Source organism: Rhinatrema bivittatum, chromosome 2, assembly GCF_901001135.1.
Source record: "Rhinatrema bivittatum chromosome 2, aRhiBiv1.1, whole genome shotgun sequence".
Classification (NCBI taxonomy): Eukaryota; Metazoa; Chordata; class Amphibia; order Gymnophiona; family Rhinatrematidae; genus Rhinatrema; species Rhinatrema bivittatum.
The window spans coordinates 688,073,931-688,095,243 of record NC_042616.1 but is presented as its reverse complement, the minus strand read 5'-3'; positions in this window follow the sequence as shown (position 1 = coordinate 688,095,243).

Genomic DNA, 21,313 nt, shown 5'->3' with positions numbered 1-21,313 from the left:
GTCCAAGGGTACACTTCTCCCCGAGATCGGAAGCGCTCCCTAGCGCTCCCTCCTACAGATCCGCTACAGTTTTGACAGATATTCTTCCCTGTGTTCTTTTCTTTTGGGATCCTTTATACTTCTTGAATGCTATTCTTTTTACCTTTATTTTTCAGTCACCTCCTTAGAGAACCAGATTGGTTACTTTTTCCTCTTCCTCTTATTTACTTTTTAAACACATAGATTTGTTGCCTTTGCAATAGCTCCTTCTAACTTGGCCCATTGTTGTACCACCTCACCCATTTTCTCCCAGTCTTCCAGTTCTGCAACTGTAGATGTTCTCCCATATGTTCCACCAAATTATTTTATACTGAACTCTCACAAATTATAAAATGATTTAAACTGTATATCTTCTCTACTGCACTCTCACAAATGCTTTTATTTCCATCCAGCGAATGAACTTGTAAGTGGCTAGCCAGACCCACTCACTTCATAGCCAGATCTTCCCAACCAACTCAATATCAACGTCAATTTTATTTCAAGCTATTTTTGTTCATGTGAAAACTCCGGGCTTCTAATTAATTCATTCTGTGTTGGATTCAAAGAGCACAAACCCTTGCTAACTCTCCCGAGAAAGTGAGATTCTTAAAAAGCTACACAAATTTACTTTTAGCAAAATATACTGCAGATTATTTTCAGAAGTCAAAACATACAACAATATCATAATGATGATAGTTTTTTACTAAAAGAAAGAAGAGGTAATGCTGAGGCTACCCACAGGGCCAGCAAGCCTCCCGGGTACTATGAAGCAAATACAAAGTCTGTGTATGAGATTTCATACAGGGATTTCAAAATGGAATCCTCATGTGTAATTTCCCTCCCCTGATCTAAATCCATTCCCTTTTTCCCCTCACACGTAAAGAAAACCATGCACACGGTTGACAACATATGTGAACTTTTACCTGCACTAAGAGGAGAGGGGAGGCTTTTCAGACAAGCTAAAAACACCTGTTTATCTACATGAAAATTTTTGAAAATTAACCCATTAGTAATCAAATAATCTTTCAGGACTATAAAAAAACAAATAAGAATTTAGAACAAAGAAACAGCTTATTTTGCACCCATATCTCAGGCATTCCATGCTGTTTCATACATACAAGGTCCAAAGGATTATATATATAAAATGGTTTAAGAATATAAATTAGTTTTGTACATGTTTACATTTATAGATATATTATTTTAATATAAAAGTCTTTTGATAATGATAAATATAAAAAAGAGTTTGTCATTACACATCATTATATTCATAAACCACTTTATCTTGTAAATATCTATGTGGTTTCCCAACACAAAAAAAGCTATAAAGCAATATCAGCGATAACAGATTATAATTCTAAAGTCATGTATGCCTGAAAATCAACAACTCCATATTGCACTAGAAGTTCTTATACTTGCAACATGTAGTGGTGAAAAACAGCCCATAGTAAGCTATTTCCTGAACAGAGGTCAGGTCCAAGAGAAGATCAATGGTGTGGTCAGGCAAAGCACTGGTCGGGTCCAAGAGGTCAGTCCAAAGGAGAGCAGGGAAACAGGAATGCAGGAACGAAGAAGGCAATCAAGAACAGGAACTCGCAGGAATCAGGAGCCAGGAACACAGGGAAATCACCAGGAGGCAACAAAGTAAACGACCAGCCTGGAGACCTGTTGCAAAGGCGACTAAGTGGAGCTGAGCCCAGCCTTAAGTACCGGAGCTTCAGCAATGTCATCATTCAGGGCCGTGACCAAGTTCCCGCCGCGGACCCTTTAAGACACAGAGGTGCGTGCGCCTAGGGAGGGGCATGGCGCTGGATGGCGGCGTCTCTCCGTGGACCATGCGGAGAGGCCAGGAGTCCATCGTAGTACCAGGAGCACCAGGGACAGCCCAAGGACGGAGCCGGCTGCATACAGCCACGAGGGAGGTGGAACAAATGCTGGATTGGGCAGTCGAGGGTAAAAGGGCCGAGCCATGGGCCTGCTGCGGCCGGCACACGCAACAGTATTGGATGCTAATTGAACCACAAACTCACTGAAACCTTCAGAGTGACTGTAGTTAACAAGGAGTCCTTGATGATGTGAAGCGCCACATCCTGCGGAATATTAGTATATAGGTTATATCTGCTGTTGCTAAGAACCAAGGTTCTACCCACCACAAACTAGCTTGTAAGACCTTAATAAAATGCGAGGAGTCCCTAATGTAAGACTTACACTTAGGGACCAAAGGTCTTAAGAAAGAGTCCACATATTTGGATAATGGTTCTGGAGGATCTCTAAGAGATTTATGGATTTTTGGAATCAAATAAAAGGACGGAGTTTTTGGCCATGACTGAAATACAAAGTCATATTGTTTTAAAGTGATAAACTGTTTTTAATCAGTCCCTCATCCAATATATGCTTAATATGCTGAAGTAAAATGGGAGTGGGATCTTGTTCTAAAGGAGTGTAAAAACTCCTTTAGAAAGCTGGCATATGGCACTCTTATCTAGTATGACAATTTCCCCACCTTTATTGGCTGGTCTGATTATAATAGAAGTAGTATTTCTTAGTTCTTTATAGGCATTTCTCATTTCCTTGTTAAATTATTTGAGAATATTTAATGCTGTTTTTCCATTCCTGATATATCATGTAGCACTAATTTTTCAAACGTATCAATAAGTGGATCTGGGGGTCCCGGAGCAACCCATTTCATTTTCCGAACTAAACCTTGCTTGACTGGTGGATTTATCTGTGAATAAAAAAAGAGTCATTTTTAATTGTTGAATAAATTTGTACAAATGCACCTATGTTTGAAAAGGATCACAATGTCTGGTAGGCACAAAAGAAAGACCTTTCTCCAATACACTCTATTGATCATCTGATAGGGGACATGATGAAATATTGTAAACTACTCTTATGTCCATCTTTGGGAGCGTGTGACTCATCTCTCGCGAGGATACTGTTGTGTTCTCAGAAATTGATTGGATAGATTGGATTCTTGGTAGCGGTCCCTGCGTGGATTCATATTGGCTAAACAATCTGAAGAACAATATAACACTGGCTCTGTTGGTAAATTAAATACTATAGATTTATGAGGGGGCTTTCTACCAACTAGTAGTGGAGGTTCCTCTTTGGATGAATCACTAGATTATGAGTCAAATGTACAAGTCTTCTTACTAGGTCTAGTTTTGTCCTTCCAGGGGTAAACATATCCCTGTAGATAGTCATTTTCATCTCTGTGAAACTTCCTTATTTTGGATGATTTCAGATCCTTCCAAAACGTATCCATAGCCTCCTGGCATGTAGTTAGCTGAGTAGAAATTGTATCAACAGGTGAATTTCTCTTGAGTTTTTCTATCATGGTGTCAACCTCCTTTTGATGCTCTACAATGCATTCATTGGCTGTTTCAATAATTTACAGCATCAAATCATAAGAATACATGTTTAGAATAATGTTTCAATTATTTATAAACTGTTCATTATATACATACAAAAAAGGTTCCTTGTAAATCATTAACTCCCTAGGTATATGTTTTGTTCTACAATATTCATTGAGAGAGGCTGAATTTAATTCTGTGCGGGTGAGTCTCTTCTTAACATTAATGACTGATGCCCAATCAATAAGATTTCCCTCACTTTGTATATCCTTGTCAAGTAATCTTATTCCTGACAATACCCTAGAGGGTGACTGATCCAAGAAACTGAAAAGTGTTGTATGATTCTCATCAGTCACCATGCCCAAAATAAGATATGATCCCCATACAGTTACAAATCTAAGACATTCACTGTAATAATAAAGTACTCCCTAATACATATCAGTAAAGTGAAAAACCCTAATGAACACTAATGATGTATAATGAAAAAAATAATTTTTATATGTATTCATCATTATGAAAATGATTTTTATATTAAAAATAATAAAATATCTATAAATGCAAACATGTACAAAACTAATTTATATTCTTAAAACCACTTTACCTTGAAAATATCTACTTAGGCTCAGCGACGGATTGGTGCACACATGTCACCAATAACCCAGCGCCGTGCTTGGAGCGGGAGGGGCACTGTGGCACTTGCCAGCCACATATCGGCTTTGCAGGCAAGTATGGCATTGGCACTATGCAATGATGTCACCAACATGCTGGCATCACCCTGGTGGCACGCACATTTGCAGCTCAGCTTTGCGAAGCTGACAAGAGTGAGGGAAGAAGGGAAGAGAGGCTGAATGGGGGAGGGCAACAATGATGGCAAGGGGCCTTGGGGGCAGGTTGGGACATCCAGGGATTGCCCATTGGGCCATTTGAAACATGGGGGCCATCCCTGTGGCGAGAGGCAGCAGCGTGGAGGATGATTTGGGCAGAACACCCTATCTCCGTCCGTTTCGGCTCCTGTGCCCCATACTGCTGCCTTCGCCACGATTCTGGTAGGTCATCTCCATCCAGCTGACAATTTAAATCGACTTATTTGGCTTATTGGACTTATTTGGCTAAATGATAAAAAAAAAAAAAAAAAGAAAGAAGGAAGAGGGATATTTAAGCTCTTATTTGCAGCCATGCCATGCAGCCGAAAGCAGAGTGATGCTGTTCGCCACCCATTCCCACGTGGGGGGTCCCGACATTGGATGTACAGCCATTCAAAAACCCCCAGAGGGGCACAGGCACAAGAGGCCATAAGGCATCTCAAGAAGGAGTCAGACAAAGTTTGCATTTCCCTCCTAGAGACCCACCAGCCGATTTGAGCAATTTGGTGAATGGCAGCTAAGCAAGGGGGATGGGATCAGAGCTTCCTGGGTGTAGTCACCCTGCTGGAGGCAGTTGCGTCCCTCAGTCCTCCCGATCGGCCCTCCAGTTGGTGGAGTGGGGACTTCATGGGACCCACACAGCCAACCATCCAAGCGGTTTCACTCCCTCGGGAACAGAGTGTTATTCAGCTGGGGGAGCCCAGATATGTAACTATCCTGCTTTTCTGTACAGCGCACCATCAGTGCAGATATCGGCTTGGAGGGCTACAGAGGCTGTACCTACTTCCTAGCCTATGTGGCTATACTCGGGCCCTCCTGGTTTTTATCAGGGAGCCCAATCACATTGGTAACAGGGGGCTCCCCTTAGCACAAGGCAATAGACTGTTGGGTATGCTATGTGCCCGCAAGCCTAAAGCAGCAGCTTGCGTGCATTGCGAGAGCCCATGGCAACACTTCCCTCAGCCATGATTGCTGCCTGCGCTTCAGCTTCTAGCGAGAGTGCCAGTCCATCCATCTCGCCATATCTCCAGAATACCATTAATGCGGATCCCGTTCCAGTCCCTGTGGTACAGTCAACAGCCCGTGTCTGAGAAGGTGAGTCTAATGCTGTTATTCCTGTGGTTGGGGTTGGGAAGACCTCTACTCAACCACCGGGGGTAGAGGAGGCAGCCATTGACCAACCGTCTGCAGAGTGCAACAGGGCTGCAGGGTGGAGGCACAAAAGGCACTCCTGCCACTCTTACTCCTCGGGCAGTAGGAGTTCCTCATCAGTATCTTCCTCTGGTTCACGTGGGTCAGTGGTGGCGGAAGTTTTGCAGAGCACCACCGCTGCTAGCGCAGGCTTACCTGCTCTCAACACTATGAAGCAACTTTGGCAGGGTGACCCGTATTCACTGCGACGCCGCATTCGCCATCACCAATTCGTCAACATATTTAGTCTGATGGAAAAGAACAGAAGGGAAGAAGGGTTGCTCAAGGGGTGCAGGCAGCTGGAAGCTCCTGCAGGTCCCATGTGGGTCCCAGGGACTATTAATAACTGGGTGCAGTCCTTTGCATGGTTGGCATCAATAGTTGGCCAAGCTCACCTCTCACAGTACTTGGCAATGTGGTTGTACCTGAACACCATTGTCAGTGCTCACTCCACATTTGAGAGATTTACTTGGTTAATCTACGACGAGCGGTTTGGAGAGAGGATGGCAGACTCACAATGTAGAGTTGTGGCTGACCCACATGACATTGTGGAGCTCGGATGCCCAAGCTACCAATTGCGCCTTTTAGTCCCAGGGGGACTCCCAAGGTCAGGGACGTGCACCTAACCCCACCGCTGAAGCATGTTGGCAATACAATAAAGGGGGATGTACGGCACCGGATTGCAAATACAAACACATTTGCACCTCCTGTGCCGCGAATCATCCCGCCACCTATTACACGAAGAAAGCTCCCGGTGGCAGAGGCAAGTAATCCTTACGTAAGAGCCCCAACTCCAGTTAGGTAGGAGCAGCTGGAGAAGAGTCTCAGACTTTACCCCAATAAGCACGCAGTGGCTACTCTACACAAGGGTTTTAAGGACGGCTTCAGAATCCCTTACGAAAGTTCTCTGAACCCATCGAGCCACACAAATGCACCTTCTGCAACTAAGTTTGCCCTTTCCCCCTGCCTCCTTTCAACAACTCCCCTATGAGGAAAGAGTAAAGAGGTTAGGACTGTTCAGCTTAGAGAAGAGATGGCTGAGGGAGAATATGATAGAGGTGTTTAAAATCATGAGAGGTCTAGAACGGGTGAATGAGATCAGTTATTTACTCTTTCGGATAATAGAAGGACTAGGGGGCACACCATGAAGTTAGCATGTGGCACATTTAAAACTAATTGGAGAAAGTTCTTTTTCACGCAACGCACAATTAAACTCTGGAATTTGTTGCCAAGGGATGTGGTTAGTGCAGTTGGTGTAGCTGGGTTTAAAAAAGAATTGGATAAGTTCTTGGAGGAGAAGTCCATTACCTGCTATTAATTAAGTTGACTTAGAAAATAGCCACTGCTATTACTAGCAACAGTAGCATGGGATAGACTTAGTTTTTGGGTTTTTGCCAGGTTCTTATGGCCTGGATTGGCCACTGTTGGAAACAGGATGCTGGGCTTGATGGACCCTTGGTCGGACCCAGTATGGCATGTTCTTATGTTGTTATGTACTTAGAATGGTTTTATCACCATTGGCGGTGGTGCCCAAAAAAGAGCCGGGTAAGTTTAGGCTTATATATAACCTTTCTTATCCAGCTGGGCAGGCCGTGAATAATTTCATCCCCCAGGAGGCCTGTACAGTCCAATATGCCTCCTCCGACAGAGCGCTCGACCTCCTCAGGAATTGTGGGGAGGGGGCTTTCATGGCTAAGGTGGATATAGAGTCTGCCTTCCGGCTCTTGCCTGTGCATCCAGACAACTTCCCTCTGCTGGGGTTCTTCTTTGAGAGCGCATATTACTTTGATAGGTGCATGCCCATGGGGTGCTCAGACTCCTAAAGGAAATTAAAGGTGTTGAACTATGTTATTTAGTCATAGTGCATCAGAAAGCACCCCAAATGTTTCTAAAGAGATAATTCCAAATACCCTGCAATTAATAGAAAACTATGAAACACTTATAAAGGAGAAATTACTACTTACCTGATAATTTCCTTTACTTTAATAAGGACAGGTGAATCCAAAACCCAGTGGGTTATGCACCTCTACCAGCAAATGAAGATGGAGCAAAGCAGACCTCACAGTATATATATACCCCTGCAGTGACATCAATCTGCTGGTATTCTCCGTAAAAGCCAACTGAGGACAAATTAACAAATCTTGTTTATTAACAGATAACCATTCCAGCACTCAGCCAACAGATAAACAGTGAGCTCAGACAAAGAGCTGGATTGACATTTAGCAGTACTCCCCAGAACATGCAGCCATGCAGGTGTTGTGTTCCATGGCAGTGGAAGGCCACGACCACGACCCCCTACCTGCCCGCGATGGCGACCCGCCGTGAGAGCTCCGGGGGAAGTCCCTGATCCTGTGCCCATTGCTCTGGCACGGGTCCCAGAGATGGTCGCCGGGTGAGGAGTCGTCCCTGCTCCTCCCTCGCGACGTCCGGCAGAGTTTCCTCCGCGGAGGAAATCCAAGATGGCTGCCACCATCTTTAGGCACAAGGCTGCGCCTCCTCATCAGATTTAAAGGGATCTGATCCCTTTAACTACCCACAGCTGTTCCCTATGAGCCAGAGCAGAGGAAGTATAAAAGGAGGCTTCCTCTGCTCATTCTTTGACTTGGCAACATCCCACGTAGTCAGGTCTGCTTGCCTTGGTGAGTTCTTGTACTTTAGATCCTTGTTCCTGTCTCGTCTTGGTGTTCCTGGTTCCTGACTTCGGATTGGCTAGCGGTGATTCCTGGTGTGTGACTTCAGACTGGCAAGCGGCAATCCCTTGGTATAAGACCTCGGACTGGTAAGCGGCGACCCTCTGGCACTTGACCTCGGACTTCTTCTGGACCATCGTCTCCAAGGGCCCACCTAAGTCCCAGCGGCCCGGGTCCCTACGGGCTCCTCCCGGGGGGACTGTGGACTTCCAGGGGTGAAGCTCCAGTTAGCCCTTTCACCGAACACTCAGCTCCTTAACCTGTCAAAGGTCCACCTAAGTCCCAGCGGTCTGGGTCCCTACGGGCTCCTCCTGTGGGGACCGCAGACTTCCAGTGGCGAAGACTCTGTTCTTCTCCTTGATATCACGACTCTTTGTCTGCTTCCACAGTCGCCTCAGTCTCCAGTGCCGAGGGTCAGCTGGTCGCATCTTCTGCTCTGCCTCGCCACCCGACGGGAGAACCTACGGTATACCATCCTCCCATTGGCCCAAGGGTTCACAAGCCTGAGCATAACAGCAGGAGGACAACAGCACCACCATCTGGAAGCCAAGGGGGGAAGGTGGTTTCACCTGTCCTTATTAAAGAAAAGAAAATTATCATGTAAGTAGTAATTTCTCCTTTCTTATGATATGGACAGGTAAATCCAAAACCAGTGGGATGTACCAAAGCTACTCCTGAACAGGGAGGGAAGCTGCCCACAGTTCATTCAAAACTGCATGTGCAAAGGCTGCTTCCTCCTAGGCCTGCACATCCAGGTGATAATGCCTGGAAAAGGTGTGTAAAAAGGACCATATTGCAGCTCGGCAAATGTCAACAGGAGACAACAATCTAACCTCCGCCCATGACACTGCCTGAGCCCTAGTGGAATGAGCCCTAACCTGACTAGGCAATGACTGTTCAGCATCCACATAAGCGATCAAGAATACCTCCTTAACAACAGGAAGCTATCTACAAATTCATTGGCATTGCTTCATAATCCTGCTAAAGGATAGCCTCAATTCTCCTATCCTGTACATCCTTCATGGTCGCTCCCCCTTCTACAGGAATATTCATCCGCTTAGTAACAGTACACACAAGCACATCCACCTTCTCTCGCAACTGGATCCAGGAGGTACAGTCCTTCAAAGACTCGTCTCCCTTTAAAATTAGCTTCTGGGGCGCTCCATTCAAGATCAATTAATTCTTGAATGGCCTCCGTAATAGGGAAGAAGCATGAGGCTTTACACAAGGAAATCAAAATGGGATCTTTCTTTGGCTCAGACATGGATTCAGTCCCAGGTACTCTCAGCATCCTCAATGTCTGGAAAATCAGAGCTGGTAACTCATCTCTATGAAAGACCCTCAACATAGTTCTATATGGCTCCAATCCCAGAGGAATTTCCCATCCTTCAGGGAGTAAGAATTGGTCTCATCATCCTTGCCATCTGGGTCCTTATCTGGAAGACCGGCTCCAGGCGTACCCCGATGCTTACCTGCAGCACCAGGTGTGCGGGATTTCATGTTTGAGATCCTAACTTGTTAAAATTGGATGGAGCCAGGGACTGCACCTAAAAGAAGGATTACAGTACTTGAACAAATTTCTACCCAAGAAAAGGGAGAAGGATCCATACCAAAACTAGGGGGCAACTGCCCTGTGCCCAGTGAACTATCTTTCCCTGCTGACGAAACAGTTAGGGGAGCTCCCAAATCAGGCAAGCCTGGACGGGCTGAGCACAAGGTCAGTCTCCGGCTGCAGGGGGAGAGGGCATAAACCTTCACTGCTGTGCTCGGCTTCCTGCACCCACTTGCTTTTCAGCTGTTTTTGCTTTAACAGCTAAGTCCATGGCAGTTGAAAAACCAGCTAACGGACCATGGCATTCATCTGAGGGACCATGGAAATCAACTCAGGAATTCTCAATTGAGGGAGGGACCATAAGATATCACCACAGGAGAGGGGGGTGAATTTCCTTCTTCTTTCCTTCTTCTAAACTTAAAGCAATCCCCAATAGAGAGATGCACATCCACCATCTGCTGGAGATGGAAATTACTGGCGGGCTGATGTCACTGCAGGGGTAAATATACTGTGATGTCAGCTTTGCTCCGGTCTCCACCTGTTGGTAGAGATGCATAACCCACTGGTTTTGGATTCACTTGTCCGTATGCTAAGAAAGTTTGCAATTCCATTATTTAATAAATCTTTCAAACAAAAGTGCAAAATTATAGACAATATATGCCATAAATCAACACCTTAAATCCAACAAAATTATTTTTAACTTTTTTTTTAAGAAACAGGCATAACTCTTTCTAAATTAGCACAAAGCATCCATAATCTTCTTTTGACTGAAGCCAAATATTCATGAAATTCTTCAAGACAGGCAACACGGAGTTATATACTTTTCATGACAGGATCCCTCTGAAGTCCTTCAAAATGAGCAGAAATGATCTTTATCCTTTCAAAAAAAATATCCCTCCTACATGGTCATGTTTCACCTAGGACAGCTTCCTCAGTGAGGCCCAAAACAGCTACCAAATTTACTTCATTAAGAGTGTCTCTGCTTCTCAAAAGAGGAAAGATGAGCAAACTCCATATTCTAAAACAAAGCTACAACAACTTAACATAATCACTATAATAATGTTACACAAATTATTATACTAATATCATTTTCTAATATAAATTTCTAAATCTGACATTGAGTAGTACTTGTAACATTGAAAGAATGAAAGATATATTGTTAAAGTTTTGAAATATAACACTGTGTTGCCAGTCTTGAAGGATTTCATGAATATTTGACAATCAGTCCGAAGAACATTATATATGTTTTTTGCTACTTCAGAAAGAGATAAATGCTATCGGGCAGATTTTAAATGTCCAGCACGCGTAAATTCTGGCCTTTACGTGAGTGGCTGGGCCTTACGCGCACCAGGAAAATTTTCCAAGAGGCCCGGCACTTGAGCGCGTACCGGCCTTTTCACGGGCTGGGGGATGGGGTGGGCCAGGATAGCGCCATTGTTTGCTGTCCCGGAGCCTCACGCGCCAGCAACTTTCTTCTGCTCAGGAGCTGAAGTAAGTTGCTCAACAAAGGTAAAAACAAAAAAAAATTTGGATTTAGGGATTCGGGAGGAGAGGGGAAGGGGAAGGGAGGTTAGGTAAGGGTAGTGAAGTTCCCTTGCAGTCCGCTCCTTAATTGGAGCGGACTGGGAGGGAATTAGGGAAAGCCGGGATGCATCACCGCACGGACATTGCGTAATTCACATACACCCCTTGCGCGCGCGCATTATAAAATCTGCGCGCGCACGGCCCCCAGATTTGTTATAAAATTGGTGCGTCCATGTGTGCGAACCAGAAAGTGCACGTGCTTCTTTAAAAATCTACCCCATGCCTGTTTCTTAAAAAATATTTACATTAAAAATAATTTTGTCTGATATAACATATTGATTTATGGCATACATAATCTATAATTCTGCAATTTTGTTTGAAAGATTGGTTAAATAATGGAATTTTAAACATTTATATGTGTTTTATATTTTTCTATTTATTGCAGGGTATTTGGAATAATCTCTTTTGAAACATTGGAGGTGCTTTCTGATGCACCATGATTACATGACATAATCCAACACCTTTAATTTCCTTATTTGGTATACATGTGAGTGCAATATGTTTTACTTGCCTTTATTGGTCTTTAGAGGTTAGTTTGACCCATGTTTAAAATATAGAATTCTTTGGACTTTTTATGTATGAATTGTAGGGCTCTTGACAATTGAATATAACAAAATGTTTGAGAAGATAATACTTTAGGTCCATTTTAGTATTCCATACTGTTTGCCTAGCCCTAGTCCCTTAAAATTCCTCCTTCATGTACTTCTAACTCTTCCCAAATCAGCTGGCCTTTCATCACCGTAGTTCTGCTCATATACAAGCACCAAGTAAAACTATGTGCAAAGTCGGCTGACAAAAAAAAAAAAAAAAAAGGAAAAAAAGGGCTATTGTTGATCTACACAAATGTGTGTGTCATTTTTACCACGACAATGACCACAGGTCACTTGAAGGTCAGGGTTATCTCCTTGTAATCAAGCGTAAACATTAGTCTCTCAAAAGTGAAGGACTAAACCATGCTCAATTGGTTTGCATACCATAAGTGCTCAAGGAATATTAACAATCAATTAAGGTCCCATACCTTACTGTCTCACAGCGGACAATAGCGCAGACTAGAAGCACATTCAAAATGAACAATTGAGCAATAGGTCACACCTCAGAACCTGGAACAGAAAGGAAGGGAAAGAGGAGACGGGGGTGAGAGGTATAGTGGAAGGGAAAGGAGAAGGATAGAAGGAGAGAGAGGAGCTGATATGAAATTATGGTGTACATACAATAAATAAAATCTGTCATAAGTAGACAATCAAGAGCCACATGTAATCAGCATTTTCCCCATAGACAAAATGAGAGAAAATTGCGATTCAATCTGTCCCTCTGTGGACTATATTCATATTTCTCTTGATGAATTAATAAACAGGTGCCAATATGAAAATATAGTATCATGTGTTACACTGCTTGCCTTAGTAAACCGTATTGCTGCCAACAAGATACTCCTACCATGTATAATAAATAATACTGACTATCGCTGCTATAAGAGTCTCAGCTCCACTTCTGTGACACAATACAAACTTCCATTTTAAAGGAATTCTGTACTGCAACAGGCAGTCCTTAAGTTACAATATTTTGAGAACCAATTGACTCATATGCCAATAATGTATATCAATGGAAACCTGATAATTCAGAGTCCCAGTTTTCAAAATAATATGAGACTTGCATTAATATGATAAAAAAAATTCTCAGTGGATACATCACTTAAATGATCTTGAAAAGGATCTGAAATTTTTAAGTAGAAAAACAAATAACAGACTGCTGGTACCTTTTTCTTGCTATGAAGCTGCCTATCCCTTGCGGAAAGAACTTGCAAAATTAATTTTCTGTTTCAAGTTCTAAAACCTCCTTTTGCAGTAGTTTTTAAAGTTATTGATTAATTAAATGTCTTTCAATGAATTCTTAACAGTAATTTTAATAAATTCTAGGAACTTCTGATACATGATACTGTATACAGAGCCTACACATTATCATCTGAGAAAGATTTTGCTTACTTACATGCATGGTCATAGATTACAAATAAATAATGTATAGTCTCAATGACAACATTGGAGTGTTCACTGGTTTAAGAACATAAGAACATAAGAAAATTCCAAGGGTCCATCAAGCCCAGCATCCTGTTTCCAACAGTGGCCAATCCAGGCCATAAGAACCTGGCAAGTACCCAAAAACTAAGTCTATCCCATGTTACCATTGCTAATGGCAGTGGCTATTCTCTAAGTGAACTTAATAGCAGGTAATGGACTTCTCCTCCAAGAACTTATCCAATCCTTTTTTAAACACAGCTATACTAACTGCACTAACCACATCTTCTGGCAACAAATTCCAGAGTTTAATTGTGCATTGAGTGAAAAAGAACTTTCTCCGATTAGTTTTAAATGTGCCCCATGCTAACTTCATGGAGTTCCCCCTAGTCTTTCTATTATCCGAAAGAGTAAATAACCGATTCACATCTACCCGTTCTAGACCTCTCATAATTTTAAACATCTCTATCATATCCCCCCTCAGCCGTCTCGTCTCCAAGCTGAAAAGTCCTAACCACTTTAGTCTTTCCTCATACGGGAGCTGTTCCATTCCCTTTATCATTTTGGTAGCCCTTCTCTGTACCTTCTCCATCACAATAATATCCTTTTTAAGATGCGGTGACCAGAATTGTACACAGTATTCAAGGTGCGGTCTCACCATGGAGCGATACAGAGGCATTTTGACGTTTTCCGTTTTATTCACCATTCCCTTTCTAATAATTCCCAACATTCTGTTTGCTTTTTTGACTGCCGCAGCACACTGAACCGACGATTTCAATGTGTTATCCACTATGACACCTAGATCTCTTTCTTGGGTTGTAGCACCTAATATGGAACCCAACATCGTGTAATTATAGCATGGGTTATTTTTCCCTATATGCATCACCTTGCACTTATCCACATTAAATTTCATCTACCATTTGGATGCCCAATTTTCCAGTCTCACAAGGTCTTCCTGCAATTTATCACAATCTGCTTGTGATTTAACTACTCTGAACAATTTTGTGTCATCTGCAAATTTGATTATCTCACTCGTCGTATTTCTTTCCAGATCATTTATAAATATATTGAAAAGTAAGGGTCCCAATACAGATCCCTGAGACACTCCACTGTCCACTCCCTTCCACTGAGAAAATTGTCCATTTAATCCTACTCTCTGTTTCCTGTCTTTTAGCCAGTTTGCAATCCACGAAAGGACATCGCCACCTATCCCATGACTTTACTTTTTCTAGAAGCCTCTCATGAGGAACTTTGTCAAATGTCTTCTGAAAATCCAAGTATACTACATCTACCGGTTCACCTTTATCCACATGTTTATTAAGTCCTTCAAAAAAGTGAAGCAGATTTGTGAGGCAAGACTTGCCTTGGGTAAAGCCATGCTGACTTTGTTCCATTAAACCATGTCTTTCTATATGTTCTGTGATTTTGATGTTTAGAACACTTTCCACTATTTTTCCTGGCACTGAAATCAGGCTAACCGGTCTGTAGTTTCCCAGATTGCCCCTGGAGCCCTTTTTAAATATTGGGGTTACATTTGCTATCCTCCAGTCTTCAGATACAATGGAGGATTTTAATGATAGGTTGCAAATTTTTACTAATAGGTCTGAAATTTCATTTTTTAGTTCCTTCAGAACTCTGGGGTGTATACCATCTGGTCCAGGTGATTTACTACTCTTCAGTTTGTCAATCAGGCCTACCACATCTTCTAGGTTCACCGTGATTTGATTCAGTCCATCTGAATCATTACCCATGACATTAGGTTATTCAATATAAAGGAAAACCTTACAGCAAACACAAGAAAACAAAGACAATATTCTTATTTTACTTAGTCTTCTGCCTCTGTTCTATGTCAAGTGGTTGACCAAAGACCTTCAAAAGATAATCTCAAAAAACTCTAGCAGAAACTCCAGCAAAACTCAATACATAGGCGAGAAATGTTTTTAGCCCAATATACTAAGGTGTACAATTTATGAAAAATTTCACAAAATACCCACAAACATGCAAAAATGCAAACATTTTGCAAAAACACTTTTTGTGAAAAAAATTCACAGAAGTGGCCTTCGCAGTAGTAAACTTCACACATAGCTCACTATGCACAAAGGTTTATTCAACTGGAACACTAATGAGTTGCTACAATGCAGAACCATACAAAGCAGCTTTTAAATGTGCCATTTTGAGAAAACAGGTATGCAGAAAAGACTTGACAGTCCTATTTTGTAAATAAAATAGCTACACCTCAAAAGGATATAGAGATCCATATTCAAAAGCCATTTAGAAGGATAATGTAATAGTTATCCATCTAAATGGCTTTCTAAACATTTAGGTCATGCTGGCATTTAACCCCGGTCCCGATTTTAACATAAATATGGGATCTGGCCAGCTCCCTCCCCACCCCCTTCCGTCACCCTTTCACAAGGACCAATTGAGCCACCTGCCCCCATATCCTCCGGGCACTCCCTATCTCTCTCCAAACCGTTTTTATGTGAACAGGGAGCGAGTGACCTTCTGCTCCACTCCCGGTACCTCCAGCGCTGTTCTGACAGAGTCAGCACTGGAAGCATAAACTTCTACATCAAATATAGCTGTTTATGGGCCTCATTTTCCACACCACTCGCACGCGATAAGAGACCTTTCGCACGCGAAAAGTCCCTTATCGCGTGTGATATCAGGATGGGGGTGGAGTCGGGGCGGAGTCGGCCCCGGAAGAGGAGGAGTCGAGGCGTCACCGGGGCCGACTCTGCACCGACGCCGCAGACAGAGAAAAGGTAAGTGCCTTTTTGCGGCAGCTTTCGCTCCCAATAGCTACACCTCCTATGGTGGCGCTATTGGGTGCGAAACCGGCAGCGATCGCACCATGACGGTGCGATCGCTGCTGGCTAGCGCAGGCCCTCCCCCCATTTCGGCCCCCCGCCCCTCATCTTCTAAAGTATCGCAGGCCTGCGATACTTTAGAAAATGAGGCCCTATGTTTTTACGTTATCCAGCTAACTCTAGTCGGATAAGTTGTCCACTAATGCCCTATGAATATGGACCTCATAGTTATTTTCTGGGCAGCCTCATGAAAAGTGGAGCTATGTGCAAAGTGGCACGTAGTCTTAAAGGGACTGCTTGATGTTACCCAAAGTGCAAGACTGTCTCTGGTGGGTTAGTGACCTTCACACCCCAATCATTCCCTGGATAAAAAAAGTATAGAAGTAGTGAGACTGATTGAAGCCCACCTCAAACTCTGCTCTTTTGGCCCGATAAAAAAAGAATAAGCACCAAATCTGTTTCTCCCTTGTGTGTCCTTTCCTCAGCTCCCCCCAAGCTTACCTAACAGCTGGGGGAAGAGGGGTGTTCTTGGGGCAGAAGCGATGCCCACTCTCTTTCCCTTCTGGCTGCCATTTTCAAAATCGCACCAACTGACCAGCAGACTCCATTCATTCCCTGATCATGTAAAAGGACTATGCATGGAACATTTCCACCAAATTTTGTCAGAGGCAAATGAGCTCATCTGCATCTATAGCAAAATTTTGCAAATACCCTAATTTGCTAAAACTACCGTGGGTTATTATAGTAGTCCCTTAATATGAATTCCTAAAGGAACATTATCAGATGATCAAAATACAGTGAATATTCGGCTAGCCATTTGAGTGGCAGATAGTAACGTCCAAGTGTCAGGACTCCTACCACGACTCTTGAGTTGTGAGCCAGGACCTAAAAAAGATTCCTATCCAGTACAACATAGAATTTGCATGAAGTTAGGACCATGCAATGCCTATGAGACTTTACAAGACTCAAGATACTAATTAAAACATTTATTTGAAAAGCTAAATTAACAAAAATATTATTGTCTGTGTTGGCCTAGATAGAAAAAAGGGAAAGATGAACAAAATAAAAATTATGCAATACTTAGGGCCTCATTTACCAAAACCGCAATGGTATCGCATGGGTACCGCCTGCGTTAAGAAAAGGGGCGTTCCCATACAAATGAGGCTCTTTCCACGCAGCAGGAACATTTCGCAAATCGCAAAAATGTTTTTGCGGTTAGCTATGAAAAGATTAATGTTTTCGCGGTACGCGGACAAAAGTGAAACCAAGTACCGCGCCCCGTGATAATGTGACATGTATAAAAGGTCACTTCCTGCCCCTCCTCCTTTGAGGGTTTGGAAGAAGATTTGGAGAGGAGGTAGGTGTTGGAGGTTTAGATTTTTGGAGGAGTTAGAAATTTGATTACTGAGTGCGCTGTCTTGTAATATTCACTGTTGTCATCTGTTTCCCTTTACCTGTTGGCGGTGATGAGTCCAGACACGTATCTCCTACCAGGGTTCAGTATTATAGCTATCTGGCCCTGACAAACACCACGTATGTGAGCCTAACCAATGCAAAGGTAGGTGGACATCTGGAATCTCAGAACCTTCTACCTCTTGCCATACATGCTGTAAGGTGTTGCCTATATGTCCAGGCCACTGTGTAGCCTGTGTATGTAGTGGTTCACAGGCCAGGTGCAAAGGTGAGCACTGCAATGCTGTTTGGCAGCATCCTTACACACAGCTTGCTTCCCTGACACATTACATCTCATGAAGGACAGGTTGCCATGTCCAAGAATACAGCATGTGGCGTTCAGCCTGTTTAACGTCAGCGCATCCAGCTAATGGAGCTCCTGGACCACAGAACTGTGGCGCTGCATGGAGCACAATTGTAAAGGATGCTCATGTGCTTGGCCAAGTGGCAGGTCATCACACTGTAGCCGGGAATGGCAGGGGCTCATGGCTACTTTGGACCTCCTGATATGCCCTTCTAGAGGACATCTCCGGATGCAGCCAGGTGGCATGCTGCCATAAGGGTGCACCCTTATAAATTCATGGAGGCTCTATGTGTAAGTACGCATGATATCATGGGTGAGGTGCAAACGTGAGAGCGGTTGGTGCAGCGGAAGGGTGTGTTACACAGAGGCTAGGTACTACCTATACCACGAGATGCCATCTTGGTATGGGATGTTGCTGTGGCCAGCAACATCGTTGTCATAATGGCAGAGACATACACCGACCCGTGGCATTTACAGAAGCTAGGTGGGATGGCCTTCCATATATTGTGGGAGGACTGGGTGGAGATAGGGGTCTGGTCAGAGTGCAGCCCAAACATCATCCCAACTGTTCACCTTCCAGGCCAGCCTACCATTGTACTGTACAGTAAAAGGGCGACAGTGCTGTACATCCTACATACCTTATCACGCACAAATGGCTCCAATACTGTGATAGAGCGAGACATTGGTTTGGCACCGTGTCTGAACCCCTATCATCCTCATCACTGCAAGTAGCAAGTGTGGAAGCAGCTGTTGCTGTACAGTTATGTGTTTCAGCTACTGGATTATCACTGACACCCATCCACGTGCAGGTGTTCCAAACAGCTCTGGAATATGGTGTCCATATGTTGTGTGCTGAAAGGCTGGTACCCTCTATCCGGACACCTATTACACATTCATTGTACACGCTCATCGCTCACCTATTCTTCCCATAGCACCCCTGGTTTGGTTCCACACAGGGGAACTACACATGTTAGGGTAGGGAATTGGGCTGTACATCAATGTACCTCTTCACCTGCTAGCCGTATATCTGGGGCCCTTCATGCATATATTCCATCCTGTGCAGCCTCCTCTTGTGTTCGGCCACCTCCATATGGACGACACATGGGTAATGCGGGATCAGCCAAAGGCTTAAGCTCCACGGACACATGCACATATGAGTATTTAAATCCTGTATTTCAACATCAGGACCTGTGCTGGAAGGCTGTGTGATCACCTGTCAATAGCGATGGATTACCCGTGGACATTACTTTGTCATTATATTCTGCAGTAAGGCAGCTATGATGAGGGCAACCCAATTTGGATGGCCTGTGTTTGGAGGACCTTGAATGAGTGTGTGTGGGCTCACCAGGGGCATGCTGTGGGGGAGAAAATGCCTGCACGGAGGTGCTTGCACAGAACACAGCATGCTTTCTGTGCTATGGAACCAACTGCAGTGGCTAACGTGCCACCAGCCACACCCACATCTGTGCCTTGAGCCACTCTGACCCATATGTGGGCGGTCGCGCAGGCCATCTGCTGAGGGCCTGGGCGAAGAGGCACCATGTTACAGTCGTGACAGCCTCTTTGCCAATGTGCATAGATCTCCATGTTTGACTACATTGCAGGCAGCTACTTTCTGCACCCTATAGACATTCGAAGGGCACCTGACACCACATTGAGGGGGACTGCATCACTCTCACATCCACCTGTCAGTCCTCTTGTGAGGGCTCAATGCTCAGTAATGGCCATCTATAACTAAATGGAGCACTGTACACATGCTCCCTTTAGCAGCCTGGCCGATCCCTCCCTTTGGCAGCCTGGCCGATCGGTTGTGCTGCTGGTGAAAGCCCTTCTGCGAGGTGGGCGCCAACATTCAGCCCCTCACCTTTTGGGCGGAATATGTGACATGTGGGTGGGTACTCCCATGTGGCAGCTCAGTGCATACAGCACTGCTGATACTTTCTACAAGTAACATGTTATGATAGGAGCGCTTAAGGCCTCCATTAAATGGTGGCTGTGTGTCGCGACACAGAACATCTATATCATGAATAGTCTGACGGCCTGTGTGTGTGAGCGTACTCTGAGCATGCATGGCCAGGTGGCTATTTCCTTGCTGCACATGCGCACAGTGTTGATCACTAACTCCATCAGATAATGTGTGCCATATCAGGCATGACACAGGTGTCTGGTACGGCTTGGATGGCAGGTGTGCACTAGACACCAAGGCTGAGCTCTGCTGCTGTTCCATCAGTAGTTGTACTGTGACTAAACAGTTCATACTGTTAGTGGGGACATGATGGGCAGGGTGTTACATACTGTACAAATACTCACAGACCATATACATGTACGGTACACAATGTGCACATGAGCACCTCAGGACTGACATTCATACACAAGACACACGGTGTCTGCAGCCTTTACAGCCACAACTGCCCTGTTGTGACAGCTATGCCAGGCTGCCCATTGACCCGCACATCACTGGTTTCACAGTCACAGCCCGATACATGATGTGAGCAGCGATAGTTTTCAAGTGATACTGCATGGATATGTAGGCTAGAACACATGTACATGCATAGTCAGTTACAGGGAGCCCATTGAAGGGTGTATGTGAAACCCAACCACCGACTCGTGGGACCGACGTTTCATGTCTGTACTACATGTGTTTATGGAGGCTGCTACACAGTATTATTGGGCCCAGGACAGCACAGTGGGCTACATACTGCCATAGCTGTGTGGGGGAGCAAACTGTACATCATCACCTTTCCGTCACAGCGATTCCTTGTAGCAGCATACAGCCGCCACAACCATGTGCATGCAACAAGATAGCTGGCTCTCCTTTCGGGCAGCTGCAGTAATCCCAGAGGTGTGATGCTGTGGGATGCTACAGTGATGAGGGACCTTCAGATACGTCTGTGCAGCGCCAGATGTGGTTTTTTCTCACGCACCCATTCATGAGGCATCAGGATGTTGTAGGACTGATATGTGTTCCCTGCTGTGTATTGAGGCTCTGCTGCCTAGGCCCTCACTGATACGACTTGCATACTGAAGGGACGTTAGTGTTGCTGCAAGACGCACATGGCAATAAGATTGAGGGTTGGCAAATAAGATAAGAGTGACGTAGGTTGGGTTCATTAGTCCAAATGTGCGTCAATGACGCACCGATATGCATGTCACCGTGATGGCATTAGGGACTGACAGAGGTATGGCCCAATACAGCTATAATTGTTGTAAGGTGTAAGCTAATCTAGGGAGGCGTGTGAGTGTGTTGTGTCTCAAGAGGACAAGTGTGTACAGTACCGTCATCCTTGGTGGCATGTCAGTATATAGCAAGTGCTTAATGCAATGGCACTTAATAAGTCACACACATAGAGCACCTCACCAGTGCCTCGAGCCAGCACTTAGCCACCCTATTATGGGCTATACCCTCAGATGTAGAGCACCACCCCCCAAACAGTTGTTGGGTGGACAGATCTAGCAGGTCTGGCACGTAGCAGACTGAAAAAGAGGTCTG